Source organism: Streptopelia decaocto (genome assembly GCF_964273445.1).
Source record: "Streptopelia decaocto genome assembly, chromosome: 2".
In the NCBI taxonomy this organism is placed as follows: Eukaryota; Metazoa; Chordata; class Aves; order Columbiformes; family Columbidae; genus Streptopelia; species Streptopelia decaocto.
Window position 1 is genome coordinate 161,667,519 of NC_138655.1, and position 24,357 is coordinate 161,691,875.

The following is a 24,357-nucleotide window of genomic DNA, read 5'->3' on the forward strand; positions in this document are numbered from 1 at the left end:
ATCCAGGCTACATCAACACAGAGGCAACACACTATGAGTTTCTCACACAAAAGACTGTACATTAAATTAAATGTCTCTAAAGCATTACGTTTTCTCAAATGTAATCTTTGGGGAAGGGGTGGACTTACCAAACCAACACAGTACATCTGGAGCAATTATCTCATTTTAATTCATTAAAGCAGTGTTTATGGAATTCATACAGACTCAAAGACATCCACTGCTTAAAACTAAACACAACAATAAAACAAAACAAAACAAAACTTCAGGAGAATTCCCATTAAAATATGTGTTTAGAATGTAAGATTTTCATTTCATGTTAGTTTAAGTTACGCTGTATTTGGTATTTCCAAAGTTTACATGAAAAAAAACCTAAATTCCAATGAAGTGTATGTTTTTCTTCAACTCAGCACCTCTCTATAAAGTGTGATTTTATTTAATATTTTAATGAGTTTAAAATAAGCCATGTTTTTAAATAATTTCAAAATGAAAATTATTTCAGTTTTTCCTAAAGAAAAAGTTTATTTTCCTATTTAGAAAACAAGTTTTTTTGTGAAAAATATTTGAATTAATTCAACTATTTTTTTTTCTGTCCATACACATATACAGCTGCAATTAGATGGGTTCTTTTGTGACATGCTAAAATTTCAATTTCCATACAAATTACATAATATTTTAAAGTAACTAGTCCTGTCAGATAACAGCAGAAATGGCACTTTGTAATTGCCATAATTGCACCTAAAATGAGCATTAAGAGATTGGAAAAAGGAGGATAATTATTTTTCACCTCTGATCTCCAGTTTACATTATACCCTGTTTGGAGTACTCAGGCTGACCCCCAGTTGCTGCTCCAGGAGGGCATGAGTGTCCCATAGGTTATTTGCCTCATCTGCCATTTCTACATCTGTCTCCTAAACACCTCTGAATATCTCACATATCACTAGGTACTACATTTGAGGTATCTGAATGTGTCTCCATATCACCACTATTATAGAAACAGCATTCCCAAGCACTGTCTTACTGTTACATGATCATATATATTTATTTTACTTACAAAGTGGATTATAATTTCCCCAGAAAACCTAACTAAATGCTCAACTAATGTTTTTCACTCTTCTCTCCCAGGCTCGATCTTGATTTCCTATACCCTATGGTAAATAACATAATAGAAAACATAAATATAAAGGGTTTTTCTCAGCTAGGAAAATGCACTGATATGTGCATACATGTATATTCCATACAAGCATACACAGCAGAAGAATCCCACCAAAACCAACCAAACAAAAAACCCCAACTCCCCAAAATACATAAGATTACATCCCATAATATCCTAGTCTTACTGTGGCTTAAATCTGGGACTGAATGACTGTATCACCCGAGTACCATATCACAACCCAAATGGAACAGCAAACTCTGAAATGGCAGCACAACTGGGATTATTAGTGATGAAAAAGGATTTTAACATACACAGGTTCTTAGGGACATGGTTTAGTGCTAGAGATAGGTTAGGTTATGGTTGGACTTGATGATCCTAAGGGTCTCTTCCAACAGAAATTATTCTATGATTCTGTGATTCCATGATTCTATGATTCTACGTTTCATGGGAGCAAATAGGTAACCACGTTCCTTTTTCAGAAACAGCACAAAGGGACAGAGCTTCCCTTTAGTAAGCAGTTACAAAGTTCCCTCCAGCCATGGCAGACCCAGGATTAGTCATCATTTCTGCCAAAATAAATTGTCTGTTCCCACCCTAAATGATAACCGAGTGCCATCACTATGACAGAAGGATGCCAAAGCACCACGTCCAATAAGCTTCAACTCTTTCCCACTGTGAGCTCATTTCTGGATTGTGATTCCACTTTCAGGCACACAGTCCAAGTAGGGTCATGCCCCAGCTTTGAAAACTCTGATCCAAGACTATTCTAGGGAGACTGTGCATTTAATCTTCTTGGAACCATTTGAGTTCCCATGATATGCTTAAATATCCTTTGAAGCAGGCAGAGAGGGATTGGTTCTCACACATGTTAGGTTTTCCTAAGGATTACCCAAATCAAAGCAAAGTAAGGAATAGGCTGCTTCTCAAAGGGGTGTCCTAACTATAACGTGCTAGAGGGTATTTTCAAGTGTTGTATCACATGCTCTCTTTTCCACTGGGTCTCTACCCCTCAAATATGAAGAAATAAAAGAAATAAAAGAGATAAATAATGAGAGTGACTGATTTTTTTTTTTTTATTTTGAAGATTATCCTACAGAGAGACGACTGACTGGTAGATTTTTGCTTCAAAACAATTTAAAATAATTTATACGAAGTGCCAGAAGGCATTGAGCTATGGAGATACCGGACTGTGAGACCAAGGATCCAGCCAAACATCACAGTCATTGCATCAAGGCTGTGCTGACTAATGACATTTCTACAAACTGAATAATTGGTGGAACATAAGTAAACCACACCTTCATCAGGACAAAGAATTCAAGGATATCTGCACCACAGTATGCACAAATTAGTTGACATGTTTATCGATAAGGAGTAGCTAAATTAGCGAACTGTCTTCCTTGATTCCCTGTAAGTCATTAACCTGGGCTGCATGAAAGTATTTAACCTTTCAGGCATTTTTCTCAATAGTTTAGAGTTCTCATAAATTGTTTCAGATACAGTCCCTTTGCTGGAAAGACTTTTTACCAGACCTTTTATTCCTTTCCTAGAAAACAATTTTCTTCTCCTTTTCTCAGCATATTTTAGGCAGGCTTGTAATACTACTGGAAAGTTTCCAAGTGTTTAATTTGGAACATGATACCTTTCATTTAAAAAAAAAAAAAAAAGAAAAAAGAAAAAAAGGTCTAGCTAAAAGATCAGAAGAGTTTATGCTGGAGCTGCAGCTCAAGGGAGAGTTGAACTCCAATGAATAAGGCCCTGAGGGCTGGCTGGGAAAAGCAGTTTAATTCATTCTTGTTCGCCTTTTAGTTTTGGGATAAAATTGCAGGGCTGAAGTGGAGAAGTCATTGAGCAGCTGTTTGCTGGAGGACATCAGCAATTCAACCCACCACAGGACCTATGGATAATGATGCTGTCTCTGCTTCCTATGGGCCACCATATGGGAAGGGGGCACAAAGGCTAAGAGACACCAGCCAAAAAGCATAAAGAGACTTCAAACCACATAGGACTCTTTCCTCTGGGCATCTGTTGGCCCTTGACAGTAACCCCCATCCTCTGAAGAGTTGTCATCGTAGTATAATCACCAGCTAAGCAAATGGATTTTCCTGTGTGAGGCAAAATGGATACGTAAATAATTTTGTGTAATTTGATCTATTTTCTATGATAGCACAAGGATATTTTTTTCTTCCTTTTTTTTTTTTTTTTTTTAACTTTTTTTAACATTCTTCCTCAATTTATTTTCTCCCCATAAGGAAGAACTTTAGGTCTGCATTTATCTCGACAGACTTCCCCCTTTCTCCCCAAACTTCCAAGGTTTGTTTCACTGGAAATTCTAGTTGCAGAAATTCTTACTCCTCTTGGGTGCATGAGACTAACTGTGCATGTACAGTCAGTTTGTACACAGAAATACAACACCCTCCTTTTAACAGGTAATGTGCCAAGGGTGAATAATAGGACAACAACCTGGGACTCCTCACTCTTTCCTTCATGGTTGGTAAGGGGAAAGCAATGGTGTCAGACAAACCTACGGCCTTCTCCATGGGCTTTCTTAGAACTCTTGGTTGTGATTCACCCTCTTGTACATGCTGTTACCCTCCACTTCAATAATTTGCTTTTTATTTATTTATAATTTTGGCCAGTCAGGCAGCTTGTTGGGGACAAGGCTGATACCCAAACTGGGTCCTGAATGAAACACAAAGCAGAGGCGAGCTGATGAACAGGAAAACCTTGCATGAGTATTAGGTTACAATGGTGAGTTTTTGGTAACTACAGAGATATAAACACAAATTAAACAATACCAAAAATGTTTTTTTTTTTCATTTGCATACCTCCCTCTATTCAGGGATCTCAAGGCATTTTGCAGTAAGCGTTAATTAAAACAGTTTGCTGATCCTGCAAGCATTATCAAAACCCTTTACTTACTCAAAGACCTATAAAGAAATATTAAATTGCACATCAAAACTATAGTATGGCTAAAGGAAGCCAGAGTAATCTTCTTGCCATCACTGATGGACTTAAGGACTATAAGCTCTAGACTTTTTCAGTACTTGGAGTTCAGTACTAGGTGCAGTGTTATTAAAAAAAAAAAAACAAACAAACAAACAAACAAGAAAAAATAATAGACTCAGTTTCCTATTCCTGAAAGCAGAATGTCTTCTTGTCAGTGAAGATCTAGTTAGTGGACTATGAGGAAAGTTAATTGCATTGTAAACTGGCTATCTAAAATATAACTGAATTACTTCCTAATGCTGCCACATTTTCTGTGTCAAAAAAAGAGAGTCTGAAGAAATTAGTTCAATTAAAAGTGTCTGCATTGTTGACACCTGAGGTTAGGTGAGATAAAATTCATACCCAGTGACTTCTCTGAGCTTTCAGACAGACCCTTACTCCATTGAATACAGTAATGTCTTGACCACATTTTGCCAAATTAAGGAATTGAACTGAGTCACTCATGGGATTTAATTTTTATTTTAGGCCCAGCCATAGTGATTTATTCTCCTTAGAGACCCTAGTTCATTAACTTCTTAGGAGATTTCCTATATGCCTGGACCCTTCCTGGTAATGTGGTCATGTGAAATTCCTGGCAATCACAACCATTACGGCACATTTTGCTCTGTCCCTAAGGGCCAAAACATCCTGTTTAGCTGTTGAGCTGTTACTGCAACACCTCTGAAGGAACTTTAGAACAGGGTGAAGTGATTTCAATACAGCCTAAAAAATGTATCCTGCTCCCCCGTTTATGCTGCTCTGTTATATAGGTGGGCAAGATTCAGCTCCTACAAATATTATGTCCTCAAGTACAGTTGTGTTTCATCAAGTCCCAGCAGTGCCCCTTAATATATCAACTTCTCTCCACTCAGCAGAAATCTCTGGTCACTCATTCCCCAGATATGTGTTTTATGAGACATCTTCTGTTCTTATAGGCACACAGGGTTCAGGATTTTTTAAGAGCTCAGCCTCTTTCAGTATATGACAACAATGAACTCGAGATCCATCTCACCTCATTTTAAACACCTAGAGTACAGATCTCACTAGCTGACCTAGTGACCACAAGCTCTCATGAGAGGTAATAAGATAAATGGTCATCTTTGGACATATTTAATGGCAGATATCTGCTATAGGAGGAGGTAATGAGAGCCTGAGTTTCCTTTCATTAGGGGCATGATTTAATTGTACATACATGGCCCTTTGCGCTGCCCTTGAACATCCTTCCTTCTAGTTGCCATTCGATGAGCCTGAAGTTCTCTGCTGACCACCAACTTCTTTTGCATGTCTTGGATACTCTAGAGCAGGGGTGTCAAACTCATTTTCACCGGGGCCCACCTCAGCTACTAGTCCTACATTTATACAGTAACTACTCCTACATTTATACAGTCCTAAAATTACATTTGAAGGCAACAGTGAGGCTGATGTGGCCACTGGTTAAAATGAGTTTGACACCCCTGCTCAAGAGCATCCCAAATAGGCATACAGATTCCTCTGTGTGAGCAACTGCTTTTTTAACCTGGGTTTCTATACAGACACAGATGTCTTCAGTTATTCCAATGTATACAGGCCTGAGTGAATGAGGAAGAATGTTCCAATAAGGTCTTCATTTTTTACAGTAATGAAATCTGGAGAAACATGTTCAGCTGTTGGCATCAGCTCGGAGTTCCTACCTAATGGTGATGTGGACTATCATGATGCTCATATGAAAAGTGACCAGATAACAAGTTGCTCAGCCTAACCTGAATTCAGAATTATTCATCTTTCTAGTCCCTGGCCTTGCTGTCTTAATTTTATCAGTATGTTCTTTAAAGAGCCTGTCTGTGCTCTCTGGTATTGAAAAAAACATCCACAGTAGGTCATATTTTTAAGATATGGCATCCTCCCTAGCCCTCCAAAGTAACCATAGTCAGTTCCCTGTTTTAGCTTGCCCAGAAATGCTCATTTTTACCAAATATTTTTATTGTTCTTGTTTGTGAAGCTATTCAACAAAAGAAAAAATAATTTTCAGCAATACATTTTCAGTTACTGTTAGCTGCAGCCTCTAATGTGATCCTGAAATGACAAGAATACTGGATATATTAGAAGAAAAGTGACACTGCTGCTATACCTGTGAATGAAACTGAGGATAGAATATAATGCTCTGCTTAACACACCTAAAATTAGTTGTCTAGTTTTCTGTGTCTATAAGAGAGCTAAAGGAGATCTAATTGATAAAATAATGTACCTGTGCTTGGTCACCTGAACCACTTTTCAGATTTCACAGACTCTGCCCAAGACTCAATTCAGCTGCTTTAAATTAAGCATTTCATGCCCTTCTAGCTATGATTTCATCATGATATGGATATCCTGACCTAGAAGGGAATAGGTCTCCTCTACACTCTATTTCATATTTCAGATGATATGTCTTTAGATGCCTATGTTAAGGCAACTGAATCAGATCTTAAATCTCCTATATCTCTCAGATAAAAACCTGGATACAGGTGCTAAATATAAGTGTCTAGGTCTGTGAGATGAAACCTACCTTGAGAATTGAATGCAAAGTATCTGACACGAGTACTTAAACTTTGCATGCTCTAGGACTGATACCAGGAAAGCTTTTCTCATTTCTGTACCCTGACTATGTCCTGCCCTCCACATAGGTTTATTTCTTCAAGTTTCACAGGTAGAATCCATGTTTGCCTTGAATTTCTTATATAAGCTATGTTCTTTTTGCAGCATAATTTACGTTTTATTCTTCTTGTTAGATAATAAAACCTAACAATAACACCACTTAAAAAATCTCACCATTGCTTTTAATTCATTCCCCCGTCAAAATGTTACAAAAGTCAAGTCCTAGCAAGCTCAAGACTGGTAGCCATGGCTCATGCAGCGTACTGGACCTGCAGCTGAACCGATCTCTGTTACTTTGAACTTCAACCTCCAACAGACTTTCCCATTGTCTGAGGGGTCTTGGGCTCTTTAGTGTGAACAGATTCAATTGAGATCAAGCATTTTCACTGCTCATAACAAATCATCACTCATTTACTAAGTCTTTCAGTATCTTCCTCTTCCCCACTCTCCCCTCCAGAAAGAACCTTTAGACTCTAAGGCAATTAAGTCTCTCAATATATGTATTTGTACCCATGTACCCTCCCAGAATATGAACATTAATTTTTCCAACATGCCAGAAACACTTACAGGCCTTCTTTATACCACTGGGGTTTTTTAAGATTTGTATAAAGCATCCATTGTAAAAACATCTGTGCCTCTATCCACAGATGAACAATTATCAGAATAACCATAGCTTGGTCATGTGGAGGTCTAAGTCATTATTACACACAAGAACCAGAGGGAAAAATACCTGGGCCAAAATAAACAGATAAATAATAGTGTAGAGTTAATGAGGCAGGGAAAGCTGACACTCTGAAGGAGAGAAAAAAACGCCTGGGAAGATTTCCACTGTGTACCTGAAAGGGTCACATATTACCATGAAATCTTACAATCAAATCCTTCATAAATTTATCTTACCACACTGTGCAGGTCAAGGACGCTGTCATCAGTCATTGTTTATGAAGGGAAGAAGTGGTTCAGTGGTGTCTTAGGGACTATATTCAAACTAGAGGCATATGGTTCAGTTGTAGTGATGATAGTCTTTAAAGTCAAAAAAACAATGGACAGTTTGAAACACATACAGTTCAGGGCTGGTAAACCCTATTCCTCTGTTAAAGATAATGGAGACAAGTAGCCATGGAGCTGATGAAGAGGTGAGGAGTCTTCCATTTCACCTGACATACTTTTACCCAGTATCCCTTACAATGGCTGTATTAATTTTGGACCAGTGACCCTCATACTTTAACTGTGCTGAAGCTCCCCTGTGGTGGCCCCAGCCAGAACTGTTTATGGTGGTATCTGATTGCCCTAACAGAGTCAAAAATATGTCAGATGCCTTCTTGTTGGATCCCAGTGGGATGCAGGCAATAAGGTTGTTGAGATGGAAAAGGCAATATAAATAAAGAACAGGCACTTATGACTGCATTCACCATCCCCAAGTAGCCATAGGATGTCTTACTGAAAAAGAACTGGCTGCCAATAGGGTGTTAAATCCACTAATATATTGGCAGAATAGAAACAATAAAAATTAAAAAAAATAAATCCATCTGTATTGTTCGATTGAAATGACATGGGAAGCATATGTACCTTTGTAGGAGTTACCACCAGTCCTTAATAAAAGAAAATAAAACGGGGAACTTCTGTGGAGTGGAAATGTAGGCAAAGCTAACCAGCAGAAGTTCCACACAAAGTCCAGTTTGGAAGATGTCAAGCAGCAACAAACAGAAGGTAGTGGGAGGTAGAAGAGATAAGAACATAATTTCCCCACATATTTCATTCTGTTTTCTTTCATCTAAGTTAGAGAGAGGTCAAGTGTTGGGAGTCTAGTTAATTTTATTGTCATAAGCTGGAACCACCTCCACTGCGGAACATGAATTTTGTGTACTTTTTATACTGCAGTGCAATTTATACTCAAGCAAAAGATGAGTAAAGTATTGTTATCTAAACACATCCATTCCAGAGTAAACAACGTGTGAATTCATATGGCATCCTCTGTTGCAAAGTCTTTTCTACAATTTTGTCATGAGATAAATGTGGCCAACATGCTGCAGACAGTCTGATGTTGTAGAGGGTTAAGCCTGCACAGAGAAATACACCACAGAGTAGCCAAACTCATGTTCATGTTTAGCTTACTCAGTAACTTCATCCTGTGCCCTTGGCCCTAAGACACATCAAATTCACACAGACTTAATAAGACAATCAGGCCCACGAGATTCACCTTAGAGACATGTTATAACATTTTTCAAAGGGCAAAAGGAAACATATAATTACTTCAGTAGAGGTAATACAGATTCAGTAAGGAAAATGCTGACAATTACTTAACCGCAGAATCTGGATAAGTTAGCAAAAAAGACACTAGCAATTATTTAATCATATTGTCTGGAGGAGTTACCTATTAGGATATCAGCAATTATTTAACCACATAATCTGGAGAATTAAGTAAATTTGAGCTCTTTTGAGCATATAAATGCAGTTTTTGTTTCTAAAGATCTGGTAAAAAAAGGACAGTAAGAATTATTTAATCACAGTGTCTGGAATATCAAAACAACTGGCAATTTGGCTTCAGGATTTGGAGAAGTAAGCAAGAAATGCCATCCTCCAAATCTCCCTGGAGTATCATCATGGTTTAACCCCACCCGGCAACTAAACACTATGCAGTCACTCGCTCCCCTCGCCATGGTGGGATGAGAGGGAGAATCAGAAGGGTAAAAGTGAATAAAAACATGGGTTGAGAGAAAAACAGTTTAATAACTAACACAAAAGCCGTGCACATGAGCAAAGCAAAACAAGGAATTGATCACCACTTCCTGTGGGCAGGCAAGTGTTCAGCCATCCTCAGGAAAACTGGGCTCCATCATGTGTAATGGTAACTTGGGAAACCAAACACCATCACTCTGAATGTCCCTTCCTTCTTTCTTCTTCTACCAGCTTTATATACTGAACATGACATCATATAGTGTGGAATATCCCTTTGGTCAGTTGGGGTCAGCTGTCCTGGCTGTGTCTCCTCCCAACCCTTTGTGCACTCCCCACCTTCTCCTTGGCAGGCCAGTAGGAGAAGCCAAAAAGTCCTTGACTACTTAGCAACAACCAAAACATCAGTGTGTTATCAACATTATTCTCATACTAAATCCAAAATGTAACACTATCCCAGCTACTAGGAAGAAAATTAACTCTATCCCAGCCAAAACCAGGATAATAATGCATATCCTTTAATGCAGAACCAAATCTTAGCAGAGGACTCTCTTACCCATGGAGTTACTGGGGAAAAAAAAAATGTCCTGGCTGCAAAAGGAGCATTTTTTTCAATCAAGGAACATGTAAGGAATCAAATAAACATTGTTTTTAGGATTTTTCTTGTATCATAAGGTCCCAGGTAAGTCTCTGAAAATTGCTTTTTCTGTTTTCATATCTGTGCATTGGGCATAAAAGTACAAAAGAAAGATACTTTGGTTGCTAACCTGGGACTTCAAAGACACAATGCCAATTCTCTGCTCTGTGAGGTTGTTTCTGTGTCATCATGGCCAAACCACACAAACTACCTATGCTTTCATTCTGCTGAAGAATGATGACAGTGATTCACTGCCTTGCAGATCAAGACAATAAAGAGCATGATAGATGTGAAGTGTACTGCAATGGAAATATGAGAGATTTCCAAAACAGTCTGATTGGAACATGGCAGCTGACCAAGATAAAATGGCTCCCAAAACAGAATTAAAATTACATCAGCAATACTTTGGGATGAATAATATAAAAAAAAACTGCCAAAAAAATGTAAAAGATTTCCACAAGGAACTTATCACTATTTCAGTGGAAGAAGGTCTTCAGTATATGGCTTCTGTATCACAGCCAGGCTTAAATCCCCAGCAAAAGGGCGCAAATATGAGCAGATGAGCACCCTGAGCCATATGTGCTGGCTTGCATTTATTAAATATGAAGAGTTCTGTATATCATGTGGTTAAAAAAAATGACAGAGGACTCAGAGTGTGCATTAAATATCCCTGCTCCCTTCCAGACCTGCTGAGAAATGAAGGCAAATGGTTTAAAGTGAGATTTAACTCCTAAATGTTCAATTCACCAAAACACATTTCAGGTTACACCTATATTTGGAGGTTGTTGAAATCCCCTTACTGCAAGAGTTTCCATGTGGAACAATCCGCCACGCAGTTACGTTTCTAGTATGGTATGTATGTACCACAGACTATGGCCTTGCAGCAGCAGTTAGTTCAGTGCTCTTCTCATCCAAAAGCTCCTCTGAAATTTGCAGTAGTGGTGTCCATTATCTCAGTCATAGATCTGGTAGGGGGATTGGACTGGATGAGCTTTCAAGGTCCCTTCCAATCTCTGACATTCTGTGATTCTGTGATTCTGTGATATCTTATGCTCCTGAGCACCATTAGCACTGTGCTCAGGGCAATGGCCAACGTGAGCATGGAGGGATTCCTCCCTCCTCTGCCTGTGAGGATATGAAACCCACATGTATCATCTTAGAGTCATTTTTATCCTACACAAAAGAGGGTTCTTCTTCTCCTTTAAATTAATAGATAAGTCTAAAATTAACAAAGTAACATTCAGTATTTTTAACAGTAAAAGCTGATCGTCTTCCCAACCTCAGTGACTTCCGGTTACAGAAACCTCCTGTGAAGTCATGCTCCAAACCTGTAGATTTTCCACTTTCATAGAATCATGGAAGAATTTTGGTTGAAAAAGACCCTCAAGATCATCAAGTCCAACCTTTCTTGAAGAATGTTTTACTTTTTATTCTATTTGGTTGAAGCAAGGAAGGGACCCCATACGTGCCATGAGCTAGGACACAGTTCATTTCTGAAATATTTTCTTATTTGTGTGTGCTGGTTTGACTGAAAGCAAGTAAATTTTCTTCATGCAGTTAGAAACCTTTCTTTTTCATAGCTAGTATGGTCATTGATTGGATTTAGTTTGAGAACAGGAAGATAAAAGCCCAGGGCATAGTTCATGTTTTTAATTGCTCTAGTCTGAGACCTAAGGCCTGTGAGCTCTGCCCACAGGTGTGAAGCATCGAGGAAGAGGGACATAGATGGGGTAGACCTTGACTGACATCCAGACTAATCGGTAAGAATATTCCATGTAATTAGCATCATGCTTCATATTTAAGGAGAGTTGGGAGCTTCCGTTTAGGTTCTTTCAGGTTAAACCATGACAACATGTGAATAGGTACTTAACTCATTGAAGGACAGCACCTAAGTCCTATTGTTTATTCTCTGCTGTGTTTATAATTCTTCTGATAATCTTACTCCAAGGCTACTTGGAGTCCTACTGACCTTCCTTGGCCAGCATTAGCACAAGAGTAATAATAATGTCATGCTAATAGGAAATAGCAGTCTTGGAACCACCCATGGTGGAAACTCAGCAGGACTTTCACTGGAGCAAAGAGGAGTCGTACAAAAAGAGACACTGTCTCATTTGCATGCCAAGAGATTATTCCCTTCTGGCTCCACCACCACCGCTTTGGCAATTCACCAGCAGTGGAGCAGGATGAGCTCTGCAGACAGCGCGGCTAACTCAAAATGAGCGTAGGATTTTCTTTGTTACTGTTTGACTCCATCCTGTGAGCCCTTCTCTTTCCTCCCTCCTGCCTTTTAATCAGACTGCTGTCTTCTCTGGCCCACAGCACACAAAGACGGGATCCTCCAAAGACAAGCGCCGTGCTCTTTTCCCTCTCGTTCTCTCTCTGCCACTTAGCACAGTGCTTCTCTGTCAGACACTATTGCTCCCAGATTAAAACAATATATGACAAAATGATACCCGCTGACTATTGACACTGGCAATTATCAAAGAATTAAATGGGCTGTGTGTTTTGGACGAGCTTCAAAGGCTTGTGGGATTCCCACACATGCTCAGAAAGCTGTGGGGTCCTTTTTAGTTCTCAGACATATGGCCACTTCCAAGCCTGCTATTTCCTATTAACATGAAACTATTATTACCCACTTACTAAACGCTTCCTGTCGCTATCCAGCCAGGAAAGAGACCGTCCAAGATAACAGCATCAGAAACCCCAAGAAAAGGGGCTGGCAGATGGGTCTGTTTCCTAAGGAGCCGTGTCCAGCAAGATTTATCTGATTTTCCGTTCCCCTGACGGTGGGAGTGGTTGAAAGGGTGATGTAATTTCTATCAGCACTGGCTGCTGAGGTCGGCATCTGTCATAACAAGTGTGTGAACTTCTTGCACTGGCCCAAGGTATTGCACATGCCATGGGAAAAGTTCCTCCTCATTCACAGGAAAGTCTTAAACCTGCCACAATCCTCAGCCTCCCTCTTGGCTTTTGCTTAGTGAATTATTTTGCAGTGCTAATTCTGAATGCACTTAGACCACTGCACTGGTGTTGGTGGAGGAAAAAAAGCTTCTAAGAATTTTCTTTCCAATAACTTTTTGAGACGCGAAGGGCTATATAGGTGTTTTAATATGATGTCCCTCACTTCAGACATTTAACATCTCAGAGACATTTTAACAAGCAGTGTCGAAGTTGACAAAAATGTTATTCTAATTTTCAGCAGAGGCTAACCTGAAACCTGGATTTTCTGCTGTATTCAAATTTGTAAGTCTCATGAAACTAACGTGTGAGGCCAGTTAAGGATAAAGATCTCCATTGTATCAATTTTGAAGCAGACAGCCCTTTGTGTTTCTATGCTTTTGTACAGAAAATACATATCTTAGACATTTTAATGTCTTCCTTATTAAAAGTGGGCATTTGGATGCCTGCTATTAGAAAGTCTGGTCCTTAAGGACTTGTCTAAGAACATGGTGAGACCATACAACAAAAGCAAGTCTAGAAAGTGATCCTCCAGCTTTTTCCCACAAGGAAGCCTCATGACTTAAAATAAAAGGAAGTAGTATTATTTTTTTTTTTATTTTTATATTTTTTTAGGGAAAAGAAAATATTCTTAGAGGGTTTTGGGGTTCAGGGGGAGCTGGGACAGATCTACATACACAGCAGGGGTGCTGATTGTGAACTTGGAGGAGGACCTGCTCTGGTTTTGATTGAGGCCCCTCATTATGGTTTCAGTGGTCCACACCAAGTCTTTATGCCCAAAGGCTGCCTGTGGCCAAGCTCCCCAGAGCACATTGTCCCAGCCCCTCCTGAACCACATGGCACGGGCCAGATCACCCCCTGTGCTCCTGCTGTGGAAACAGACAACACCAAGCCAAACAACATAACTTTGCCCTCAATGACACTGAGCACATCCCTTTCCAGAGGTCAAGAGCCTCCCTCAAACAGAAGCCTGGGACCATAAAACAAACACAGAGGCTCAGCTGCTGATGGCCCTTCTGTTATTCTGTGCTTCTATTCTTGGTCTTGTCTTCCCCCACATGGACTGTGGGGATTAACCTAGATTTTTATCATGGAGATCCAAAGCATGGTGTTTACTGAACCTCTCTCAGGTCACAGTGCCTCGGTGGTATAAAAATAAAATACAGCCTACTGATGTGGGGAGAAAGAGAGAAGACAGAAATGTCGTCACCGTCTATACAGAGGGTTTAAACACTGGTCAAAATTATCTGTTTAATATCTCAGCCTCCGTGCAGACATGCAGCCTGGTCCTGAGGTTAAGCAGCCAATGCATGACATAACCCTGGTACTACTGATTCTATTATAGGAAGGCCTTCAGTCTAGGTGACATCAGGCTTTGCTCAGGACACAAAGTGGGTATATGTGTAGCAGGAGATGGTCTCCTTTGTATTCTCATCTTATCCTCAGACTCCCAGGAAAAGCAGCAGAGATATGAGGACTTGAACTCAGTTGAACCCAAGTCAGTTGAGGAGTAGTGGTTAACGCTTCCAGAACTTGTACCCACATCAATACAGAATCACAGTCGTTTTGATTGGAGAAGACCTTTAAGACCATCGAGTTCAACTGCTAACCCAACACCTAACAAACTGAGGCAAAAAATCCTGAAAGAGCTTTTGGGAACGAGGCCACTGTCCACCCTGCCTTCACCTGCTGCTCTCTGGGTCATCTACCAGCACTGCCACTAGCCCACGTATCTAATTACAAGGCAGGAACTGATTTGGGTGGGAAGATCCCTCTTGTCATTTATTCAGCAGTTACTCATTTGAGTGGCACTTGTCTTTGGTCTATGTGACCTATACCAAAACTTCTTTCTTCCTAGTTGGGCTTGAAATGTAAAGGGACACATTTGCAAAGGGTATTTTAGCTACATGATGGCTGAAATCCAACAGATGTTGCTTTGAAATTGTACCCAGTTGTATATACGCTTTACTGCTCTCATAATGTATACCTCCACATGCAGAACAGATCATCCAAAGTAATACAAATTGTCATAAAAAGTGTTATTATAATTTTAAAAATCAAGTTTTTATAGGAAAAAAAAAAAAGTTTAGATGTTTTCTATGAAAAATCCAGCTGAAAAAAATCACATTTAAAAAATGTGAAATGTTCGTTGCTTTAACCCCACAATAACTTGAGGAGAAATCACGAATAGTAGCAATCACACCCAAGTCAAAACAGAATTGACTTTCACAAGGTTAGTAAATATGAATGCAATTAGTGTGTTCAGTCAAACACTGTTTAGTGAAGCTCGTTGTACCAGAACTCAGTAGTAACTTACTAGTAAGAAGTTGCTACCCTCTTCTACTGCTCTTCTACCTGTTGACACAGCAAAAATTTCTGTTTTGTAAAAACTCTTTTAATTATTTTAATAAGATCACAATATCACAGAGTCTTTAAGTAAGGCAGGGAATGTTGGAGATGACCTTGTCCAATCTCGCCTTTCAAACCAGCCACAGCTACAGCAGATTGCCCAGAACAAGGTCCATCCTAGTTTTGGGTATCTGCAAGGATGGAGACTCCACAGCTTCTTTTTCCTTGTGTACAAATAGAATTTTGTGGTTTTAAACATTTTAAAAGGTTTCACACTCTTGTGTACACCGTAAATCATGCGTTAGTTTTTCTTCCTTGGAAAGTGGTTCCTGCATTTGAGTTTGTACTTGCTGGTGAAAAAGCAGTGAGATGACAGAATGGGCATCTGATTCCTACTTCAAGTATCTATGTATGATTAAGACTGAGGAAAAAGGTGTTGAACCTAAGCCTGCTGAATTTTATGGAAGTATTTCAAAGGGATCTGGAGGAAATTCTCAATCGCTAAGTGTTTTTGTGTGTTTATACTTGGAGACAAGTATATTGCTCACTCTAGGCAATGAAATCATAATGTTCCATTAGCCATCTGATAAATGTTACTCATAACGATATCCTATAGAAAGAACTCCACCCACTTCTTCTTAATATAAACACTACAGTAATATAGATCCTTTTTCTGTCTTGTAAAAGAACAAAATATTGGAGGACACCTCCTAAGCCTTTGAGACTGTTGTAGACGGGGTCATGTTATTAACTCCTTCATAAGTCAATTAAGTGTTGTCTCTATATCCTGAAGAGTATGGAAGGTGAAGTCACCTTTAATGATATATGAGGTGCTGTGGGAGATCTGAAATATTAATATGTGGATCACAGATATAGCACCAGACCTGTGGAAGACCAGTACCAATCAGGATTAGAAACCGAGCTAGAAGACATTATTAATGTTAATCCAAATACTGAATCCCACACCTGTGGTGCGACATTTTGTTTGTTTGTTTTCTTAAAGCAAGCTTAAAGAATCCCGCTGATTGAAGAAATGAGTGATAGCTGGTGCTGTAGGTAATCAAGGGGTTTTTTTTAATTAAATGGATATATGCAATGTGTAAAGCAAGAGAGTTAGGTTTAGGTGTTTATGTGCATGAAAGCATCTAATGATCCCCTCAGCTTCTCTATATTCTGATTTTTCTTCACTTAGTTATGTTTTACAGCTTTTCAATCTTTACCTTTAGTGGCATCCATCTATCCCAATGGTACCTGTCAAATGCCAGGATATGAAGCTTGGACTGAGCTGATTAGCCACTGTTGAAGTAAAAAATAGTTGTCTCCTCCTAAGCTTTCCTGAACTCCCTCAGAGCCTTTACATTTTTTTGATTCTTCATGAAAAGGTGGCTGTTTAATCTCACTATGTTTTTCTTGTTTTTATTCATCTGGTTTTATATGGATTTAAAATGCAGCTCTGCTGTTGAAATAAGACTGAGTATGAAAACCCACAAACCCAATTACCTGGAAATGGCCCAAGCCTGTTCCAGTCTATTACAATCTATTGGGAGACAAGTGCTGGCAAGTTTATTCGAGATACATCATCAAATTAATGGCCATCAGAGGCCTTTTCTTGAAGCAAAAGGGGAGGGGGTGAAAGTTATAGATGCAGACAGAACATAAATATTATAACTATGGCAGAAAACAAACCACTATTTGTTGTTAGCTATCGTCTTTCAGCTTGGAAGTGACAAAAAAACAAACAAAAGAAATTTGTTATGTACATTGAGGTTGGAGAAGTGTAGGAACCATGCAGCTTTTGAGAACATTCAAGGAAATGGGCTTTTGCCAAGCATACTACTGCTATAAATCTGTATTTCTGCCTGCTGTTTGCTTATTATACTCGAGAATTTGTTGACAGAGTTGGGAAATTCAGGGAGATGAGTGACAGATTTTTTTGTTTTAGGTAATAATAGTGATCTTTTTTTCTCTTTCCTTAAAGTCATTGAAGGGTGAAACCATTCCCAAACTGAAAGGGTGGGACTCAAAAGGAAGCAAACAGACTCCCACTACCCCAGACAAGGCGCCAGGAAACTTATATCCGGTAACCTTAGGGTTGGAGAGTGAAATACTTCTCACCTAACTTCAGCCACCTAGAATTGAAACTTCTCCAACAGATAGTCCCCAGTCACCTCCAGAAGATACTTAATTATTTACATATCTACCAAAATCATGTTGTTCTTCAGAGGTACTTGTGTTTCTTCATTGGCAAAATGGGAGTCTACATGCCTAGTTTAGGTTACATAAAAGTTTGGTGATCAAAGTTAGGCAAGGAGAATCTCATCTTAGCAGCACTTCCATGGGTGCTTTTGAAAGGTCTCTTCCTAAAGCAGAGCTCAGCTTTGCTTTCCTCAGTCAAATAGTCAGGTTTGATAACCCCTTCCATCACCATGTGTGGAGACTCTTACCAGTCCATAAGAATATCTCATGCTATGAACAGTCCCCTCCAACCCAATGAGGTTGCCACTTTACAGGACTAAGCTGCTTTCAGACACAACACAAATGTTTGTTTACTCAGGGTAAGATAAGTCTGTATCAAAGATCCTGTACCTACCCCTTGCCTTTCCGTAAATGCAGAGCACTTTGCAACTCTGCATCCCCTGGGAACAGCTGAACGGCAGCACGTTCAGTGTGGCTTAGTTCATCTTCAGTGCCTACAAGTGAGTGAGTTTGCCACACGTCTGCTGCTGTTAGCTGCGATCAAGGGTGAGACCTTTAAGTGCCAGTAGCTGTCCCAGATGTCCTGGAACCTCTGCATTTGGGCAACCGAATCATACTGCTAGACAATAAAGCTAATATGTCTCAAGGAGCAATTCATCTCAACATCATCTACAGTGATCACATTAATCTCTTTCCTAACTCCACTAGCTGCATTAAGAAGAGATCAATTGAGCCATGCAGAAAGAGATGTTTCATGGGATTTGAGATGCCCTGTGATACTTCAAACTTGCTCAGAGGGCTGATAGATATGACACAGGACCTTCAAGGCAACCATACCATTCTGGAGGAACACCTAAAGACCATTTTGGTTTGAACCTTATGGAGAGTTTTAAATGGCATCAGATGCCCATTTGTGAACCACTGATTAGAGATATAGATCTCCATGACTTTGAACTGAGACATCTGTGTCTTATGAAGACGCCTGTACTGCAGACTAAAGATATCTGTACTGTAGGGTAAAATACAAACGCATCCATAGGCATCTGATGCCATTTTACATGCTCTTAGTTTTCTACCTCACAGGTAGATGTGACACAGAGTCTACAGAAGATTCGTGTTGTTTTGCAGCAGGAGATTCTACAGTGAATAAATGACGCTAAAAAGTTACAATTAGGTGAATGAAATACACCCATAAAGTGTATTCAACTAGACATTAATAACAGCTTTAGAGTCTAGGCTTTAAGCCAAACCAGTTTCCCTGTGTAATTTAAGGTAACTGTGTTTCAACAACCTGGAAAATTAAGATTCAAATTTGCAACAGAAAGAGAGATTTGGGGAACAAGGAAATGACTGCTGGTCCTTCAAATTATTGCACAAGACAAAAAAAAACAAACCCTCAAATCAGTGACTTTTTGTTTAATTAAAGAGACATTGGAAAGGGAGTGGTGGAAATATCTCCTGTGTAACAGCACTGAAGAAACAGAAGTTCTGGGGAGGTTCACAGAGACAGTATTGGCCAAGTTTGTGAGGCCACTGATCAAAAAATCACATCCTATTGATCTTGTCATTTAATTTTACTGGAGAAGAGAGGTGCATAATAAATACAAATCTTGTATCATTTGAGGTCATCTGTGACCTAAAATGCAACATAATGTGAGGGAAAAAGTTGATAAAAATGTTTTCTCCATATTTTGAAAAATGAAACAGGTTTAGTTCAGCCTTAATAACGGACACAGGGCTCTTATTTCTTCTGAACTACTTTGAGGAGGTCTAGTGGCTAAATTACAAAGAAGCACTCTGAAGCAGAAGGAAGCAAGTTAAGGGAGAAGATAGTTCGTCTGCTTTGAATACATTCACTCCAAAACTGAGCAATAAAGTCAAGAATTGACCCTTGTGTCACCAAGCAATACTCTGCGCATTTAGGGCAATTCCACTGAAGTTACTGGCAAAAAAAAAAAAAAAAATAGTTTTACCCTCCAAGACCAGAATTGACCATTTTCTTGCAGGAACCTAGTCTAGAAAAGTCTTGGAATATTCAGGTCTGATTGGAATTAGTTGCATGTTACAACGGATAAAGAAAAACAATAAGTGAAGATCCAGATGAGGAAGAGAGGTGTCTAACTTCACACCCAAAAAACCAACCAACCAAACAAAAAATATCACATACAGAACAGTATATTTCTACCAGAGCACTGGACAGGCACCCCCTGTAAGAGATTTGCTGTTTTCTTGGTAGGCAGGGATGACTGACAATCCCTAAGGAAATGTTGATTTAGGGAGATGCCAAGATCCCAAGGAAGACATTTTTTAAGAGGAGCTAAAGTCATGAGTCTGGTTAGATGGAGAAAGAAACACTGAGCAGAGAAGTTGATGAAGGGATCATCCTGGAAGTGGAAAATGAAACCTGTACGAATGTTATTCCACCCCAGAGAGTTCTATACATTTAGCTGCTTGATTACGGCTATGTGAATCAAGGATCATGTTTCTCACTACATGCACGTTAACTTCAGTCACTCTAGCAGAGCATTTCACCTGGATGGAGTGGTAGGTTCCTCAGGATCATAGCTGCTGTGCTTTCCAGGTTCCTGCAAGGGAGATGCAGCCTGGCTCACTGATCTGTAAAATACTTTTGAAATCCCAGAGAGCAAAATGAGCCATGGAAGTGTCAATCATCTTCACTAACATATGAGCAAGCAGGTATGAAGTTGGGAATTTTTGGAAACTCGCTCACAGCTGAAGCCTGATGCTTGCTATTTGGATGGAAAGTCAAATGATTTGTCCTGCTTTTACATGGAAGTAGAATTGACACTAGCTGACTTTGGCCAATACACATGCTCTTTTTACATGCTATCCTTGGCCTCTCATATGCAATATTAGCAGTTTAGTTTCCTGTACTGATTCTTCAAGTCAAGTGGCTAAAAATTATTAGCACCAAATGACTGATACAAATGTCAGTGAATCAGTAACTTTCTTATGGCACTAATATGCTGTGGCACTAATACATTAATGAGCAAATAGTTTCTTTAAAAACAGTGCAAAATCTCTTCCCCAGCCCCACTTTTCTTTTAATAATATGGAAAGTTTCAAGCCTGTGTTCCCAAATTGCACCCTGGTGAAATGCCAGGTTCTGGTTTCACTATGCATATGATTCTCATTTAAGAGACACATTCTTAGATGAATCAACGTCAAAGGCTCATTTAAACAGAGCAATTCTGCAATGAGCTAATAACTCGTGCACAACAAGGTATTTCGTTTGTTAGCTCTAAACAAATTATGAATGTTAAATAAACATCTTCTTGTTGCTTAAACTAGTCAAAGGGAGAGGAAGGACCCGGCTGCTTTTAATGAAAATGTTGTGTAAAATGAGAGAGTCACAGATGGCAAGGTTTATTTTTTTATTTTCTAAAGGGTGACTTTAATATTTATTGAAGCTTGGTTATTTCTTTTCTTATTTGATTTCCCTAAAGCAATGTTCCAGCAAACATAGTTTTCCCAGTTTGGATACTTAGGCAGCAAAGAGCTGAAATTCTCATCTGGAAGAGTTTTTCAGTCTTTCATATAAGATGTGATCCAGTGCCCATCAAAGTCAATAGGTTTCTTTCTACCGACTCCAATGGGCTTTAGATGAATTCTATGGGGTTTGAGCTAAAGCCCAGTAAAATCACAGAAAAGTCTTCTTGACCTTAAGAGAAGGTGGTTGAGATTGCTGCATCCTGCCCCACTTGCAAAGCAGTGGACCTTTTCTGAAGAGGTTTCACCCAAAATAAAATATTCTACTTACTTGGAAATTGTGTTTAAAAATTTTCAGATTTTTAATTCTGTGGAAAGAAAAAGAAGGTATAGTTTTGGTGTGAAGTTGTGTGGATTTTAAAATTTATTACCTTTTTTTTTAATCCGTTGATAACAAAAGAGGGAAGAAATGAAAGAAAACACTGGAAAATTATTCTTTTTTTAGTTCCTTGTCAAAAAAAACCACAACAAAATCACTGAACTAAAGTACTGTATTCCATAGTTCCTTATATTATTCATGACTAATTTTCAGCAAGAGAGGAAAAGGAAGCACATCAAGGGTATAAAGAGTAAAAGAAAATGATGATTTTGACTTCAGGCACCAGAGTTCCTTTTCAAATGGTAAACTGAGAGCTAGCAAAGCTCTAGTACTGCCATTTGAAATCTGTGTTGTTTTTCCAAAGTTATACTCTTTACTTGATCATTAGGTGTAATATTAATGAAAGATAGTAGAGAAGTACATGTTAAGAATTGTAAATGTAATTACTGAAATATTTCAAATTAAAGTTGGAAAATGTTGTAGGAAAATTCCTGAGGCACCAAACAAATTTGTCTACATTCTGTTTCTCTCTTTTGAAAAGGGAAAAAAAATAAGGCACAAAGATAAATATTTTCATCTTTGGTCAAACAAGTTTTTTTTTTTCATTTCATACAATAAACTCATGATTGACAGTGTTTTTCAAGTTGATTGAAATGTTATTTGAAAGACTTTTCAAACCCTGACATAAACTTTTTTTGTGCTCAAAAAAATAATTTAAAGAGGTATTTATAACTTTGTTTTTAAGTTATTACCATAGGATTTAAATTCTAGTTTCTGCTTAGCACCACTAAGGTATAAACAGTGACTGGATATGACATTTAAGCCTGGTCTCTAAAAATGAATTTAAACCTTATTGTGCTGCAGGATGGATTCACCTGGCTCAGCAGAAGTAGGTCCCTGGTCCTTTAGACCTTCAGGTCCTGTGTAGTGAGCTATGTACAAACCAACTGCTTTGTTTTGTGCTGTTGACTTTAAAAGCATTATTTTGTTTTCTCCACACTTGCAAGGTAACTGTACACCTTTTACCAGACCTTTGATCTCTTTGACTTGATATTGTTCTAGCTGTGAGTTGAAGGAGGTGAGAAAGGGGCTGTCTTGAAGACCACTCTACTGTTGTGATGATTCACTGGACTACTGGAAAGTATCAGTGAACACAAATTGAGATCAGGAGGGATGATTGCGTTACTCTCTTTTTCAGTTTGAGGGAATACATTGGCTCTTTAAGTAAAGGAAAAGAATCTCATAGTTCTACTGCAGGAAGAATACATCCACTCCACTAGATCAAATATGAGAAGATTTCTCAGTTGCAGCACAAAAGAATGTCCAAAACAAGCTCTAGTCTTTTGAGAGTGGGATATTTAAAGGAATAAAGTATATAATTTTTTTAAGGATCAACCATTTGTTTTGCATTTTTTTCAGGTTCTGTTTCAAGGGACCAAGAAGCAACAAGTGGTGTTTAGAAAACTACTTGCAGTTTCTCTGTGAGAAAAATGTCAGTAAAAAGCAAATGCAAATACAAACAACGAAGTAATTAAGCTGAAATATAGGAAGATTTTATTCAATCTAAAAAGAAAATGTTCTTCAAGAATGAAACATTTAATTTTGCTGCAAGAAGTCTTTGTCTTGAGGGAGTAGAAGACAAAAAGCAAAAAGAGAGAAAATATGTTGGATACATATGGAAATAGCTTAAGTAAAAAACACAGACACTTCTATTGACGTATACACTATTGTTCTTTTACAGCTTATTTAATGGTCCCAAAAGAGATGGAGGAGGCCTTGCTCTGCTGTAGCCCAGATCCTTGGTATTAGGCAAAGAAATCTCACCCAGAAGCAGAGCACTAGTAGCTGAAAGCAAGATGTCCCTGGGCATCAGCAAGCAGAAAGGGTAAGCAATGGGACACCCAAAGGCAATGCCTACCCTTAAAGGTTCAGCAATAAAAAATGCACATCCTCCATTTCGTTCCCATGAAAGCTCACCAAGACAATCTGGAAGCTGATATGAACAAAACTGAGGCTCTTTGTTCGAGCCTTAGTAGCTTGTCTGGGCTTTATTTTCCCTTTCATTATTTATGGCTTTGGGTAACCTAGGGACAAATGAGCGTAGGAGCACGAAGGGCACTTCCCCAGCTCTCTGCTTCTGATTGTTCAGAGGTGCCACTCCCAGTGGTATTAATCAGTGCAAGACCATCAGAGCTTGGCTCTGGCTCCAAGTGAAGCAAGACCCTGCTCTGTTGCCTGGAAAACATCTGCTGGGGTGGAGAGAAGGAACAACAAACACAGGAGAGAGGAGGGAGAACAGGGAGAAGGAGGATGGTCAGTTGATAAAAAGCTACAGACCTTTCAAGGTCTGATCCAAAGCCCACGCTAAGTCAGTGACTCTCACAACTGAGGTCAAAGGGCTTTGGATCAGACTCAAGAAGGCTGTTTTAATCTTTGCAAAGCTAGAACTTTCAACCCGTGGCTTGCAAACCCATGATGGGTTACAGTCTGGAAAAGTCAGCTAATAAATTCTAGAAAAAGCCTCAAAAAGAGGTTTAAGTTCACTGAAGGATGAGGTAGGCTGATTCCACATGAAAACCTTGAGTGATCTGTAAAACAGAAAAAGTAGATCACCATCAGAGAGCATTTCACTGTCTTTTCTCAGCATCACTCCTGTGCTCCGTTACCACTGGGAGCTTCCTTAAAATCTGCCTCCTCAGGTGGACAGTAGAAGATGCTAGTAAAGACTTATCCATAGAAAAATAAATTATATCTAGAAATTTGGATACAATCAATTTTCTTGAGTCTTAGTTCAACCAGGAACTACACTAAGACAGGTGCAATTTTTATCTTTGCAAGGAAATATTGATGAAAAAAAAAAAAAAAGCAAATATGCAAACCCATGGGGACATCTCAGAATATGGATCAACGGATCAGTTTCGTTATATTGTTGAACTAGTTACAGAAGTTTCTATGGAGCTTTGCATG